At 46.9% G+C, this 15581-nt stretch overlaps 1 pseudogene; it reads right to left on the reverse strand.

Annotated features, from left to right (window-relative positions):
- Nucleotides 1–14949, reverse strand: part of LOC135531082 (histone PARylation factor 1-like) — a 43180-nt pseudogene extending 28231 nt beyond the window's left edge.
- Nucleotides 14950–15581: the final 632 nt, after the last annotated feature.

Below are 15581 nucleotides of genomic sequence, written 5' to 3' on the forward strand. Positions count from 1 at the left end.
TCCTCTCTCTCTAAAGGGATGCTGGTCCTCTCTCTCTAAAGGGATGCTGTTCCTCTCTCTAAAGGGATGCTGTTCCTCTCTCTAAAGGGATGCTGTTCCTCTCTCTAAAGGGATGCTGTTCCTCTCTCTAAAGGGATGCTGTTCCTCTCTCTAAAGGGATGCTGTTCTCTCTCTAAAGGGATGCTGTTCCTCTCTCTCTAAAGGGATGCTGTTCCTCTCTAAAGGGATGCTGTTCCTCTCTCTAAAGGGATGCTGTTCCTCTCTCTAAAGGGATGCTGTTCCTCTGTAACATGATGCTGTTCCTCTCTCTCTAAAGGGGTGGTGTTCCTCTCTCTAAAGGGATGCTGTTCCTCTCTCTCTAAAGGGATGCTGTTCCTCTCTCTAAAGGGATGCTGTTCCTCTCTATAAGGTGATGCTGTTCCTCTCTCTCTAAAGGGATGCTGTTCCTCCCTCTAAAGGGATGCTGTTCCTCTCTCTAAAGGGATGCTGCTCCTCTCTCTAAAGGGATGCTGTTCCTCTATCTAAAGGGATGCTGTTCCTCTCTCTAAAGGAATGCTGTTCCTCTCTCTAAAGGGATGCTGTTCCTCTCTCTAAAGGGATGCTGTTCCTCTCTCTAAAGGATGCTGTTCTCTCTCTAAAGGGATGCTGTTCCTCTCTGTAAGGTGATGCTGTTCCTCTCTCTCTAAAGGGATGCTGTTCCTCCCTCTAAAGGGATGCTGTTCCTCTCCCTCTAAAGGGATGCTGTTCCTCTCTCTCTAAAGGGATGCTGTTCCTCTCTCTAAAGGGATGCTGTTCCTCTCTCTAAAGGGATGCTGTTCCTCTCTGTAAGGTGATGCTGTTCCTCCCTCTCTCTAAAGGGATGCTGCTCCTCTCTCTAAAGGGATGCTGTTCCTCTCTCTAAAGGGATGCTGTTCCTCTATCTAAAGGGATGCTGTTCCTCTCTGTAAGGTGATGCTGTTCCTCTCTCTCTAAAGGGATGCTGTTCCTCCCTCTAAAGGGATGCTGTTCCTCTCTCTAAAGGATGCTGTTCCTCTCTGTAAGGTGATGCTGTTCCTCTCTCTAAAGGGATGCTGTTCTCTCTCTAAAGGGATGCTGCTCCTCTCTCTAAAGGGATGCTGCTCCCTCTCTAAAGGGATGCTGTTCCTCTCTCTCTAAAGGGATGCTGTTCCTCTATCTAAAGGGATGCTGTTCCTCTCTCTAAAGGAATGCTGTTCCTCTCTCTCTAAAGGGATGCTGTTCCTCTCTCTAAAGGGATGCTGTTCTCTCTCTAAAGGGATGCTGTTCCCTCTCTCTAAAGGGATGCTGTTCCTCTCTGTAAGGTGATGCTGTTCCTCTCTCTAAAGGGATGCTGTTCCTCTCTCTAAAGGGATGCTGTTCCCCCTCTCTAAAGGGATGCTGTTCCTCTCTCTAAAGGGATGCTGTTCCTCTCTCTAAAGGGATGCTGTTCTCTCTCTAAAGGGATGCTGTTCCTCTCTGTAAAGGTGATGCTGTTCCTCTCTCTCTAAAGGGATGCTGTTCCTCTCTCTAAAGGGATGCTGCTCCTCTCTCTAAAGGGATGCTGCTCCTCTCTCTAAAGGGATGCTGTTCCTCTATCTAAAGGGATGCTGTTCCTCTATCTAAAGGGATGCTGCTCCTCTCTCTAAAGGGATGCTGTTCCTCTATCTAAAGGGATGCTGTTCCTCTCTCTAAAGGGATGCTGTTCCTCTCTCTAAAGGGATGCTGTTCTCTCTCTAAAGGGATGCTGTTCCTCTCTGTAAGGTGATGCTGTTCCTCTCTCTCTAAAGGGATGCTGTTCCTCTCTCTAAAGGGATGCTGTTCCTCTCTCTCTAAAGGGATGCTGTTCCTCTCTCTAAAGGGATGCTGTTCCTCTCTCTAAAGGGATGATGTTCCTCTCTAAAGGGATGCTGTTCCTCTCTCTAAAGGGATGCTGTTCCTCCCTCTAAAGGGATGCTGTTCCTCTCTCTCTAAGGGGATGCTGTTCTCTCTCTCTAAAGGGATGCTGTTCCTCTCTCTAAAGGGATGCTGTTCCTCTCTCTAAAGGGATGCTGTTCCTCTCTCTCTAAAGGGATGCTGTTCCTCTCTCTAAAGGGATGCTGTTCCTCTCTAAAGGGATGCTGTTCCTCTGTAAGGTGATGCTGTTCCCTCTCTAAAGGGATGCTGTTCCTCTCTGTAAGGTGATGCTGTTCTCTCTCTCTAAAGGGATGCTGTTCCTCTCTCTCTAAAGGGATGCTGTTCCTCCTCTAAAGGAATGCTGTTCCTCTCTCTAAAGGGATGCTGTTCCTCTCTCTAAAGGGATGCTGTTCCCTCTCTAAAGGGATGCTGTTCCTCTCTCTAAAGGGATGCTGTTCCTCTGTAAGGTGATGCTGTTCCTCTCTCTAAAGGGATGCTGTTCCTCTCTGTAAGGTGATGCTGTTCCTCTCTGTAAGGTGATGCTGTTCCTCTCTCTCTAAAGGGATGCTGTTCCTCCCTCTAAAGGGATGCTGTTCTCTCTCTAAAGGGATGCTGTTCCTCTCTCTAAAGGGATGCTGTTCCTCTCTCTAAAGGGATGCTGTTCCTCTATAAGGTGATGCTGTTCCTCTCTCTAAAGGGATGCTGTTCCTCTCTCTAAAGGGATGCTGTTCCTCTCTGTAAGGTGATGCTGTTCCTCTCTCTAAAGGGATGCTGTTCCTCTCTCTAAGGTGATGCTGTTCTCTCTCTAAAGGGATGCTGTTCCTCTCTCTAAAGGGATGCTGTTCCTCCCTCTAAAGGGATGATGTTCCTCCCTCTAAAGGGATGCTGTTCCTCCCTCTAAAGGGATGCTGTTCCCTCTCTCTCTAAAGGGATGCTGTTCTTCCCTCTAAAGGGATGCTGTTCCTCTCTCTAAAGGGATGCTGTTCCTCTCTCTAAAAGGATGCTGTTCCTCTCTCTAAAGGGATGCTGTTCTCTCTCTAAAGGGATGCTGTTCCTCTCTCTAAAAGGATGCTGTTCCTCTCTCTCTAAAGGGATGCTGTTCCTCTCTCTAAAGGGATGCTGTTCCTCTCTAAAGAGATGCTGCTCCTCTCTCTCTAAAGGGATGCTGTTCTCTCTCTCTCTAAAGGGATGCTGTTCCTCTCTCTAAAGGGATGCTGTTCCTCTCTCTAAAGGGATGCTGTTCTCTCTCTAAAGGGATGCTGTTCTCTCTCTAAAGGGATGCTGTTCCTCTATAAGGTGATGCTGTTCCTCTCTCTAAAGGGATGCTGTTCCTCTCTAAAGGGATGCTGTTCCTCTCTGTAAGGTGATGCTGTTCCTCTCTCTAAAGGGATGCTGTTCCTCTCTCTAAGGTGATGCTGTTCCTCTCTCTAAAGGGATGCTGTTCCTCTCTCTAAAGGGATGCTGTTCCTCTCTCTAAAGGGATGCTGTTCCTCCCTCTAAAGGGATGCTGTTCCTCCCTCTAAAGGGATGCTGTTCCTCTCTCTCTAAAGGGATGCTGTTCTTCCCTCTAAAGGGATGCTGTTCCTCTCTCTAAAGGGATGCTGTTCCTCTCTCTAAAAGGATGCTGTTCCTCTCTCTAAAGGGATGCTGTTCCTCTCTCTAAAGGGATGCTGTTCCTCTCTCTAAAAGGATGCTGTTCCTCTCTCTCTAAAGGGATGCTGTTCCTCTCTAAAGGGATGCTGTTCCTCTCTCTAAAGAGATGCTGCTCCTCTCTCTCTAAAGGGATGCTGTTCCTCTCTCTCTAAAGGGATGCTGTTCCTCTCTCTCTAAAGGGATGCTGTTCCTCTCTCTAAAGGGATGCTGTTCCTCTCTCTAAAGGGATGCTGTTCCTCTATAAGGTGATGCTGTTCCTCTCTCTAAAGGGATGCTGTTCCTCTCTCTAAAGGGATGCTGTTCCTCTCTCTAAAGGGATGCTGGTTCCTCTATCTCTAAAGGGATGCTGTTCTCTCTCTCTAAAGGGATGCTGTTCCTCTCTCTCTAAAGGGATGCTGTTCCTCTCTCTAAAGGGATGCTGTTCCTCTCTCTAAAGGGATGCTGTTCCTCTATAAGGTGATGCTGTTCTCTCTCTAAAGGGATGCTGTTCCTCTCTCTAAAGGGATGATGTTCCTCTCTCTAAAGGGATGCTGTTCCTCTCTCTAAAGGGATGCTGTACCTCTCTCTAAAGGGATGCTGTTCCTCTCTCTAAAGGGATGCTGTTCCTCTCTAAAGGGATGCTGTTCCTCTCTCTAAAGGGATGCTGTTCCTCTATAAGGTGATGCTGTTCCTCTCTCTAAAGGGATGCTGTTCCTCTCTCTAAAGGGATGCTGTTCCTTCCTCTAAAGGGATGCTGTTCCTCTCTGTAAGGTGATGCTGTTCCTCTCTATAAGGTGATGCTGTTCCTCTCTCTAACGGGATGCTGTTCCTCTCTCTAACGGGATGCTGTTCCTCTCTCTAAAGGGATGCTGTTCCTCCCTCTAAAGGGATGCTGTTCCTCCTCTAAAGGGATGCTGTTCCTCTCTCTAAAGGGATGCCGTTCCTCTCTCTCTCTAAAGGGATGCCGTTCTCTCTCTCTCTAAAGGGATGCCGTTCTCTCTCTCTCTAAAGGGATGCTGTTCCTCTCTCTCTAAAGGGATGCCGTTCCTCTCTCTCTCTAAAGGGATGCTGTTCCTCTCTCTAAAGGGATGCTGTTCCTCTCTCTAAAGGGATGCTGTTCCTCTCTCTAAAGGGATGCTGTTCTCTCTCTAAAGGGATGCCGTTCCTCTCTCTCTAAAGGATGCTGTTCCTCTCTAAAGGGATGCTGTTCCTCTCTCTAAAGGGATGCTGTTCCTCTCTCTAAAGGGATGCTGTTCCTCCCTCTCTCTAAAGGGATGCTGCTCCTCTCTCTCTAAAGGGATGCTGTTCCTCTCTCTCTAAAGGGATGCTGTTCCTCTCTCTAAAGGGATGCTGTTCCTCTCTCTAAAGGGATGCTGTTCCTCTGTAACAGGATGCTGTTCCTCTCTCTCTAAAGGGATGCTGTTCCTCTCTCTAAAGGGATGCTGTTCCTCTAAAGGGATGCTGTTCCTCTCTCTCTAAAGGGATGCTGTTCCTCTCTCTAAAGGGATGCTGTTCCTCTCTCTCTAAAGGGATGCTGTTCCTCTCTCTCTAAAGGGATGCTGTTCCTCCCTCTCTCTAAAGGGATGCTGTTCCTCTCTCTAAAGGGATGCTGTTCCTCTGTAACAGGATGCTGTTCCTCTCTCTAAAGGGATGCTGTTCCTCTCTCTAAAGGGATGCTGTTCCTCTAAAGGGATGCTGTTCCTCTCTCTAAAGGGATGCTGTTCCTCTCTCTAAAGGGATGCTGTTCCTCTCTCTAAAGGGATGCTGTTCCTCTGTAACAGGATGCTGTTCCTCTCTCTAAAGGGATGCTGTTCCTCTCTCTCTAAAGGGATGCTGTTCCTCTCTCTAAAGGGATGCTGTTCCTCTAAGGGATGCTGTTCCTCTCTCTAAAGGGATGCTGTTCCTCTCTCTAAAGGGATGCTGTTCCTCTCTAAAGGGATGCTGTTCCTCTCTCTAAAGGGATGCTGTTCCTCTCTCTAAAGGGATGCTGTTCCTCTAAAGGGATGCTGTTCCTCTCTCTAAAGGGATGCTGTTCCTCTCTCTCTAAAGGGATGCTGTTCCTCTCTCTAAAGGGATGCTGTTCCTCTCTCTAAAGGGATGCTGTTCCTCTCTCTCTAAAGGGATGCTGTTCCTCTCTCTAAAGGGATGCTGTTCCTCTCTCTCTAAAGGGATGCTGTTCCTCTCTCTCTAAAGGGATGCTGTTCCTCTCTCTAAAGGGATGCTGTTCCTCTCTCTAAAGGGATGCTGTTCCTCTATAAGGGGATGCTGTTCCTCTCTCTAAAGGGATGCTGTTCCTCTCTAAAGGGATGCTGTTTCCTCTAAAGGGATGCTGTTCCTCTCTCTAAAGGGATGCTGTTCTCTCTCTCTAAAGGGATGCTGCTCCTCTCTCTAAAGGGATGCTGTTCCTCTCTCTAAAGGGATGCTGTTCCTCTCTCTTTAAAGGGATGCCGTTCCTCTCTCTCTAAAGGGATGCTGTTCCTCTCTCTAAAGGGATGCTGTTCCTCTCTCTAAAGGGATGCTGTTCCTCCCTCTAAAGGGATGCTGTTCCTCTCTCTAAAGGGATGCTGTTCCTCTCTCTCTAAAGGGATGCTGTTCCTCTCTCTCTAAAGGGATGCTGTTCCTCTCTCTAAAGGGATGCTGTTCCTCCCTCTAAAGGGATGCTGTTCCTCCCTCTAAAGGGATGCTGTTCCTCTCTCTAAAGGGATGCTGTTCCTCTAAAGGGATGCTGTTCCTCCTCCCTCTAAAGGGATGCTGTTCCTCTCTCTCTAAATGGATGCTGTTCCTCTCTCTAAAGGGATGCTGTTCCTCTCTCTAAAGGGATGCTGTTCCTCTCTCTCTAAAGGGATGCTGTTCTCTCTCTCTAAAGGGATGCTGTTCCTCTCTCTCTAAAGGGATGCTGTTCTCTCTCTCTAAAGGGATGCTGTTCCTCTCTCTCTAAAGGGATGCTGTTCCTCTCTCTCTAAAGGGATGCCGTTCCTCTCTAAAGGGATGCTGTTCCTCTCTCTAAAGGGATGCTGTTCCTCTCTCTAAAGGGATGCTGTTCCTCTCTCTCTAAAGGGATGCTGTTCCTCTCTCTAAAGGGATGCTGTTCCTCTCTCTAAAGGGATGCTGTTCCTCTCTCTAAAGGGATGCTGTTCCTCTCTAAAGGGATGCTGTTCCTCTAAGGTGATGCTGTTCCTCTCTCTAAAGGGATGCTGTTCCTCTCTCTAAAGGGATGCTGTTCCTTCCTCTAAAGGGATGCTGTTCCTCTCTGTAAGGTGATGCTGTTCCTCTCTATAAGGTGATGCTGTTCTCTCTCTCTAAAGGGATGCTGTTCCTCTCTCTAACGGGATGCTGTTCCTCTCTCTATAGGGATGCTGTTCCTCTCTCTAAAGGGATGCTGTTCCTCTCTCTAAAGGGATGCCGTTCTCTCTCTCTCTAAAGGGATGCTGTTCTCTCTCTCTAAAGGGATGCCGTTCCTCTCTCTCTAAAGGGATGCCGTTCCTCTCTCTCTCTAAAGGGATGCTGTTCCTCTCTCTCTAAAGGGATGCTGTTCCTCTCTCTCTAAAGGGATGCTGTTCCTCTCTCTAAAGGGATGCTGTTCCTCTCTCCAAAGGGATGCTGTTCCTCTCTCTCTAAAGGGATGCCGTTCCTCTCTAAAGGGATGCTGTTCCTCTCTCTAAAGGGATGCTGTTCCTCTCTCTAAAGGGATGCTGTTCCTCTGTAACAGGATGCTGTTCCTCTCTCTAAAGGGATGCTGTTCCTCTCTCTCTAAAGGGATGCTGTTCCTCTCTCTCTAAAGGGATGCTGTTCCTCTCTCTCTAAAGGGATGCTGTTCCTCTCTCTAAAGGGATGCTGTTCCTCTAAAGGGATGCTGTTCCTCTCTCTCTAAAGGGATGCTGTTCCTCTCTCTCTAAAGGGATGCTGTTCCTCTCTCTAAAGGGATGCTGTTCCTCTAAAGGGATGCTGTTCCTCTCTCTAAAGGGATGCTGTTCCTCTCTCTCTAAAGGGATGCTGTTCCTCTCTCTCTAAAGGGATGCTGTTCCTCTCTAAAGGGATGCTGTTCCTCTCTCTAAAGGGATGCCGTTCCTCTCTCTCTAAAGGGATGCCGTTCTCTCTCTCTAAAGGGATGCCGTTCCTCTCTCTCTAAAGGGATGCTGTTCCTCTCTCTAAAGGGATGCTGTTCCTCTCTCTAAAGGGATGCTGTTCCTCCCTCTAAAGGGATGCTGTCCCCTCTCTCTAAAGGGATGCTGTTCCTCTCTCTCTAAAGGGATGCTGTTCCTCCCTCTAAAGGGATGCTGTTCCTCTCTCTCTAAAGGGATGCTGTTCCTCTCTCTCTAAAGGGATGCTGTTCCTCTCTCTCTAAAGGGATGCTGTTCCTCTCTCTCTAAAGGGATGCTGTTCCTCTCTCTCTAAAGGGATGCTGTTCCTCTCTCTAAAGGGATGCTGTTCCTCTCTCTAAAGGGATGCTGCTCCTCTCTCTAAAGGGATGCTGTTCCTCTCTCTAAAGGGATGCTGTTCCTCTCTCTAAAGGGATGCTGTTCCTCTCTCTAAAGGATGCCGTTCCTCTCTCTCTAAAGGGATGCCGTTCCTCTCTCTAAAGGGATGCGTTCCTCTCTCTCTAAAGGGATGCTGTTCCTCTCTCTAAAGGGATGCCGTTCCTCTCTCTAAAGGGATGCTGTTCCTCTCTCTAAAGGGATGCTGTTCCTCTCTCTAAAGGGATGCTGTTCCTCTCTCTAAAGGGATGCTGTTCCTCCCTCTAAAGGGATGCCGTTCCTCTCTCTAAAGGGATGCCGTTCCTCTCTCTCTAAAGGGATGCCGTTCCTCTCTAAAGGGATGCTGTTCCTCTCTCTCTAAAGGGATGCTGTTCCTCTCTCTCTAAAGGGATGCTGTTCCTCTCTCTAAAGGGATGCTGTTCCTCTCTGTAAGGTGATGCTGTTCCTCCCTCTCTCTAAAGGGATGCTGCTCCTCTCTCTAAAGGGATGCTGTTCCTCTCTCTAAAGGGATGCTGTTCCTCTCTCTTTAAAGGGATGCCGTTCCTCTCTCTCTAAAGGGATGCTGTTCCTCTCTCTCTAAAGGGATGCTGTTCCTCTCTCTCTCTAAAGGGATGCTGTTCCTCTCTCTAAAGGGATGCTGTTCCTCTCTCTAAAGGGATGCTGTTCCTCTAAAGGGATGCTGTTCCTCTCTCTAAAGGGATGCTGTTCCTCTCTCTAAAGGGATGCTGTTCCTCCCTCTAAAGGGATGCTGTTCCTCTCTCTCTAAAGGGATGCTGTTCCTCTCTCTCTAAAGGGATGCTGTTCCTCTCTGTAAAGGTGATGCTGTTCCTCTCTCTAAAGGGATGCTGTTCTCTCTCTCTAAAGGGATGCTGTTCCTCTCTGTAAGGTGATGCTGTTCCTCTCTCTAAAGGGATGCTGTTCCTCTCTCTCTAAAGGGATGCTGTTCCTCTCTATAAGGTGATGATGTTCCTCTATAAGGTGATGCTGTTCCTCTCTCTAAAGGGATGCTGTTCCTCTCTCTAAAGGGATGCTGTTCCTCTCTCTCTAAAGGGATGCTGTTCCTCTCTCTCTAAAGGGATGCTGTACCTCTCTCTAAAGGGATGCTGTTCCCCTCTCTAAAGGGATGCTGTTCCTCTCTCTAAAGGGATGCTGTTCCTCTCTCTAAAGGGATGCTGTTCCTCCCTCTAAAGGGATGCTGTTCCTCTCTCTCTAAAGGGATGCTGTTCCTCTCTCTCTAAAGGGATGCTGTTCCTCTCTCTAAAAGGATGCCGTTCCACTCTCTAAAGGGATGCTGTTCCTCTCTCTCTAAAGGGATGCTGTTCCTCTCTCTAAAAAGGATGCCGTTCCTCTCTCTAAAGGGATGCTGTTCCTCTCTCTAAAGGGATGCTGTTCCTCTAAAGGGATGCTGTTCCTCTCTCCCTCTAAAGGGATGCTGTTCCTCTCTCTCTAAAGGGATGCTGTTCCTCTCTCTAAAGGGATGCTGTTCCTCTCTCTCTAAAGGGATGCTGTTCCTCTCTCTAAAGGGATGCTGTTCCTCCCTCTAAAGGGATGCTGTTCCTCTCTCTAAAGGGATGCTGTTCCTCTCTCTAAAGGGATGCTGTTCCTCCCTCTAAAGGGATGCTGTTCCTCCCTCTAAAGGGATGCTGTTCCTCTCTCTAAAGGGATGCCGTTCCTCTAACTCTCTAAAGGGATGCCGTTCCTCTCTCTCTAAAGGGATGCCGTTCCTCTCTCTAAAGGGATGCTGTTCCTCCCTCTAAAGGGATGCTGTTCCTCTCTCTAAGGGATGCTGTTCCTCTGTAACAGGATGCTGTTCCTCTCTCTCTAAAGGGATGCTGTTCCTCTCTCTCTAAAGGGATGCTGTTCCTCTCTCTCTTTAAAAGGATGCTGTTCCTCCCTCCCTCTAACGGGATGCTGTTCCTCCCTCCCTCTAAAGGGATGCTGTTCCTCCCTCCCTCTAAAGGGATGCTGTTCCTCCCTCCCTCTAAAGGATGCTGTTCCTCCCTCCCTCTAAAGGGATGCTGTTCCTCCTCTCTCTAAAGGGATGCTGTTCCTCCCTCTCTCTAAAGGGATGCTGTTCCTCCCTCTCTCTAAAGGGATGCTGTTCCTCCCTCTCTCTAAAGGGATGCTGTTCCTCCCTCCCTCTAAAGGGATGCTGTTCCTCCCTCCCTCTAAAGGGATGCTGTTCCTCCCTCCCTCTAAAGGGATGCTGTTCCTCCCTCCCTCTAAAGGGATGCTGTTCCTCTCTCCCTCTAAAGGGATGCTGTTCCTCCCTCCCTCTAAAGGGATGCTGTTCCCCTCTCTAAAGGGATGCTGTTCCTCTCTCTAAAGGGATGCTGTCCCTCCCTCTAAAGGGATGCTGTTCCTCTCTCTCTAAAGGGATGCTGTTCCTCTCTCTAAAGGGATGCTGTTCCTCCCTCTAAAGGGATGCTGTTCCTCCCTCTAAAGGGATGCTGTTCCACCCTCTAAAGGGATGCTGCTCCTCCCTCTAAAGGGATGCTGTTCCTCTATCTAAAGGGATGCTGTTCCTCCCTCTAAAGGGATGCTGTTCCACCCTCTAAAGGGATGCTGCTCCTCTCTCTCTCTGGTCTCCTACCTGTAGTAACCTGAAGTAACCCCTACCTGTAGTAACCTGTAGTAACCTGTAGTAACCCCTACCTGTAGTAACCTGTAGAAACCTGTAGTAACCTGTAGTAACCCCTACCTGTAGTAACCTGTAGTAACCTGTAGTAACCCCTACCTGTAGTAACCTGTAGTAACCCCTACCTGTAGTAACCTGTAGTAACCCCTACCTGTAGTAACCTGTAGTAACCCCTACCTGTAGTAACCCCTACCTGTAGTAACCTGTAGTAAACCCTACCTGTAGTAAACTGTAGTAACCCCTACCTGTAGTAACCTGTAGTAAACCCTACCTGTAGAAACATGTAGTAACCCCTACCTGTAGTAACCTGTAGTAAACCCTACCTGTAGTAACCTGTAGTAACCCCTACCTGTAGAAACATGTAGTAACCCCTACCTGTAGTAACCTGCAGTAACCCCTACCTGTAGTAACCTGTAGTAACCCCTACCTGTAGTAACCCCTACCTGTAGTAACCTGTAGTAACCACTACCTGTAGTACCCTGTAGTAACCACTACCAGTAGTAACCTGTAGTAACCTGTAGTAACCACTACCAGTAGTAACCCCTACCTGTAGTAACCCCTACCTGTAGTAACCTGTAGTACCCCTACCTGTAGTAACCACTACCTGTAGTAACCCCTACCTGTAGTAACCTGTAGTACCCCTACCTGTAGTAACCCCTACCTGTAGTAACCTCTACCTGTAGTAACCTCTACCTGTAGTAACCTGTAGTACCCCTACCTGTAGTAACCCCTACCTGTAGTAACCTGTAGTAACCTGTACTAAACCATGTGTAGGACAGTCATTACCTGTAGTAACCCCTACCTGTAGTAACGCCTACATGTAGTAACCTGTAGTAACCCATGTGTAGGACGGTCATCACCTGTAGTAACCCCTACCTGTAGTAACCCCTACCTGTAGTAACCCCTACCTGTAGTAACCCCTACCTGTAGTAACCCATGTGTAGGACGGTCATCACCTGTAGTAACCCCTACCTGTAGTAACCTCTACCTGTAGTAACCCCTACCTGTAGTAACCCCTACCTGTAGTAACCCATGTGTAGGACGGTCATCACCTGTAGTAACCCCTACCTGTAGTAACCCATGTGTAGCAGGTGGTCTCCATTCCCTTGCAGTACGGTCTGGTACTCCGGAGGGTCGTAGAAGTGCCTCCAGTGTAGGTGGTAGTTGGGCTGGGGTTGGCTGAGCTACGGTGGGCCTCCGCCAGAATGTCAAACGGGCCAACCAACCTCAAACCTAGGATGTCCTTCAGCGCGTCTAGAGAGGGGAATTATATGTGGTCAATATGATCCGAAAATAGCGTGTTTCGGGCTGTTGAATGCTAATAGGATAGTGTTTCAGGCTGTTGAATGCTAATAGGATAGTGTTTCAGGCTGTTGAATGCTAATAGGATAGTGTTTCAGGCTGCTGAATGCTAATAGGATAGTGTTTCAGGCTGCTGAATGCTAATAGGATAGTGTTTCAGGCTGTTGAATGCTAATAGGATAGTGTTTCAGGCTGCTGAATGCTAATAGGATAGTGTTTCGGGCTGTTGAATGCTAATAGGATAGTGTTTCAGGCTGCTGAATGCTAATAGGATAGTGTTTCAGGCTGCTGAATGCTAATAGGATAGTGTTTCAGGCTGTTGAATGCTAATAGGATAGTGTTTCAGGCTGTTGAATGCTAATAGGATAGTGTTTCAGGCTGTTGAATGCTAATAGGATAGTGTTTCAGGCTGTTGAATGCTAATAGGATAGTGTTTCAGGATGTTGAATGCTAATAGGATAGTGTTTCAGGATGTTGAATGCTAATAGGATAGTGTTTCAGGCTGCTGAATGCTAATAGGATAGTGTTTCAGGCTGTTGAATGCTAATAGGATAGTGTTTCATGTTGAATGCTGTTGAATGATAATAGGATAGTGTTGCTAATAGGATAGACTGTTGAATGCTAATAGGATAGTGTTTCAGGCTGTTGAATGCTAATAGGATAGTGTTTCAGGATGTTGAATGCTAATAGGATAGTGTTTCAGGCTGTTGAATGCTAATAGGATAGTGTTTCAGGCTGTTGAATGCTAATAGGATAGTGTTTCAGGCTGTTGAATGCTAATAGGATAGTGTTTCAGGATGTTGAATGCTAATAGGATAGTGTTTCAGGCTGTTGAATGCTAATAGGATAGTGTTTCAGGCTGTTGAATGCTAATAGGATAGTGTTTCAGGCTGTTGAATGCTAATAGGATAGTGTTTCAGGCTGTTGAATGCTAATAGGATAGTGTTTCAGGCTGTTGAATGCTAATAGGATAGTGTTTCAGGATGTTGGCTGTTGAATGCTAATAGGATAGTGTTTCAGGCTGTTGAATGCTAATAGGATAGTGTTTCAGGCTGTTGAATGCTAATAGGATAGTGTTTCAGGCTGTTGAATGCTAATAGGATAGTGTTTCAGGCTGTTGAATGCTAATAGGATAGTGTTTCAGGATGTTGAATGCTAATAGGATAGTGTTTCAGGCTGTTGAATGCTAATAGGATAGTGTTTCAGGCTGTTGAATGCTAATAGGATAGTGTTTCAGGCTGTTGAATGCTAATAGGATAGTGTTTCGGGCTGTTGAATGCTAATAGGATAGTGTTTCAGGCTGTTGAATGCTAATAGGATAGTGTTTCAGGCTGTTGAATGCTAATAGGATAGTGTTTCAGGCTGTTGAATGCTAATAGGATAGTGTTTCAGGCTGTTGAATGCTAATAGGATAGTGTTTCAGGATGTTGAATGCTAATAGGATAGTGTTTCAGGCTGTTGAATGCTAATAGGATAGTGTTTCAGGCTGCTGAATGCTAATAGGATAGTGTTTCAGGCTGTTGAATGCTAATAGGATAGTGTTTCAGGCTGTTGAATGCTAATAGGATAGTGTTTCAGGATGTTGAATGCTAATAGGATAGCGTGTTTCAGAATGCTGCTGAATGCTAATAGGATAGTGTTTCAGGCTGTTGAATGCTAATAGGATAGTGTTTCAGGCTGTTGAATGCTAATAGTTAGGACTGGGTGAGTGGGTAACCTACCCGGGGTTATCGGGGCTGGTTGTGGGTGAGTGGGTAACCTACCCCGGGGGTTATCGGGGCTGGTTGTGGGTGAGTGGGTAACCTACCCCGTGGGTTGTCAGGACTGGGTGAATGGGTGAGTGGGTAACCTACCCCGAGGGTTGTCAGGGCTGAGTGAGTGGGTAACCTACCCGAGGTTGTCAGGGCTGGTGAGTGGGTAACCTACCCCGGGGGTTGTTGGACTGGGTGAGTGGGTAACCTACCCCAGGGGTTGTTGGACTGGGTGAGTGGGTAACCTACCCCAGGGGTTGTTGGACTGGGTGAGTGGGTAACCTACCCCGCGGGTTATCGGGGCTGAGCAGGGAGCAGAAGTCCCAGAAGAGGTAGAAGTCTTCAGGCATCCTCAGTTTATAGAGTCTCTCCACCTCCTCCCTCAGTCTGGCCGGTACCTCAGCTGTCGGCTCCTCCGGCCGGGATTTCTTCTTCAACTCCCCGTCGGTAGAATCGGACTCCTAAAGAAGGTGAACAGTTGGTGGAATTCTATTCACTAGCTCGTGTAAACAGCTGACGACATTACAGCTGATTGAGTCAAGTTTGAAGATGTGGTTTGATAACTGGGTGTATTCATTAGAAACCAAACCTGAATAAACAGACTGAGAAAGGGGGAGGGACTCCCGGGACCACGTTTAGTAGCAGATATAAAATGCCTTGAAGAAAGAAGATGTGATTACTTATTCTAACATGTCAGAGGCATGTTTGTTCTACATTGCCTATTTCTATCTGAATGTTCCAAAACGTTGAGTCCTGCTGAACGCGCCACTGGATTACAAAAAGAAACGCTAGTTTTCCCGTTGCAAATCGTTTTGCTTACGGTGTGTGCTAATGAACGTTACCCGGAGCAGCTCGCTCTGCAAAAAGCTCATGGTATACTGTCAATGGACGGTAACTTGGTTATCAGTTTGTTAGCTAGTTTATACTAATATAATGATCTGGCTACACTATCTTGAGAAAACAGTAATATAACCGAAGCTCACTGCAAAAAAAAAAAATTAAACTATTTAGAGACACGTTTAGTTTGTTAGCAGGTTTAGACAGTCATGTAAGATGCCATAGTGGCCCATCCGTGTTTTGTAACGCAAGACAAAAATCCCCCCTTGCTACATAACTCGCTGGCTAAAACCATCCTATCATTGCTCCAATAAAAAAAAATGTATGGGTCTGACGATACCTGAGGAGTAGATTTAGTTTTTCGTTTCCCTGTCATATTTTTCCTCCTCTCCGTTCGACAGCAAACAAGCACACAGCGGTGTAAGCTAACGACAACACATTAGGACTTCTGCCAATGATAAGTAATGTACAGCGCCATCTAGGGGAGCGGAGAGCGCATTGCGTCCCAGAGATACATAACAGAGACAAGAGTGGTGAGAAAAACATCCAATTGTCATACTTGAGTAAAAGTAAAGATACCTTAATAGGAAATGACTCAAGTCTACTAATTGAGTAAGTCTAAAAGTATTTGGTTTTAAATATACTTAAGTATCAAAAGTAAAAAATATGAATAATGTCAAATGTCTTATATTAAGCAAACCAGATTGCACAATTTTCTTGTTTTTTTTAATGCACGGACAGCCAGGGTTTCAGTCTGCTTCAGTTGATCCTAGCTACCATTCCTAATGTCGTCCTGTTTCAGTTAATCCTAGCTACCATTCCTAATGTCGTCCTGTTTCAGTTGATCCTAGCTACCATTCCTAATGTCGTCCTGTTTCAGTGGATCCTAGCTACCATTCCTAATGTCGTCCTGTTTCAGTTGATCCTAGCTACCATTCCTAATGTCGTCCTGTTTCAGTTGATCCTAGCTACCATTCCTAATGTCGTCCTGTTTCAGTTAATCCTAGCTACCATTCCTAATGTTGTCCTGTTTCAGTTGATCTAGCTACCGTTCCT

Source organism: Oncorhynchus masou, unplaced genomic scaffold (genome assembly GCF_036934945.1).
Source record: "Oncorhynchus masou masou isolate Uvic2021 unplaced genomic scaffold, UVic_Omas_1.1 unplaced_scaffold_1508, whole genome shotgun sequence".
Classification (NCBI taxonomy): domain Eukaryota; kingdom Metazoa; phylum Chordata; class Actinopteri; order Salmoniformes; family Salmonidae; genus Oncorhynchus; species Oncorhynchus masou.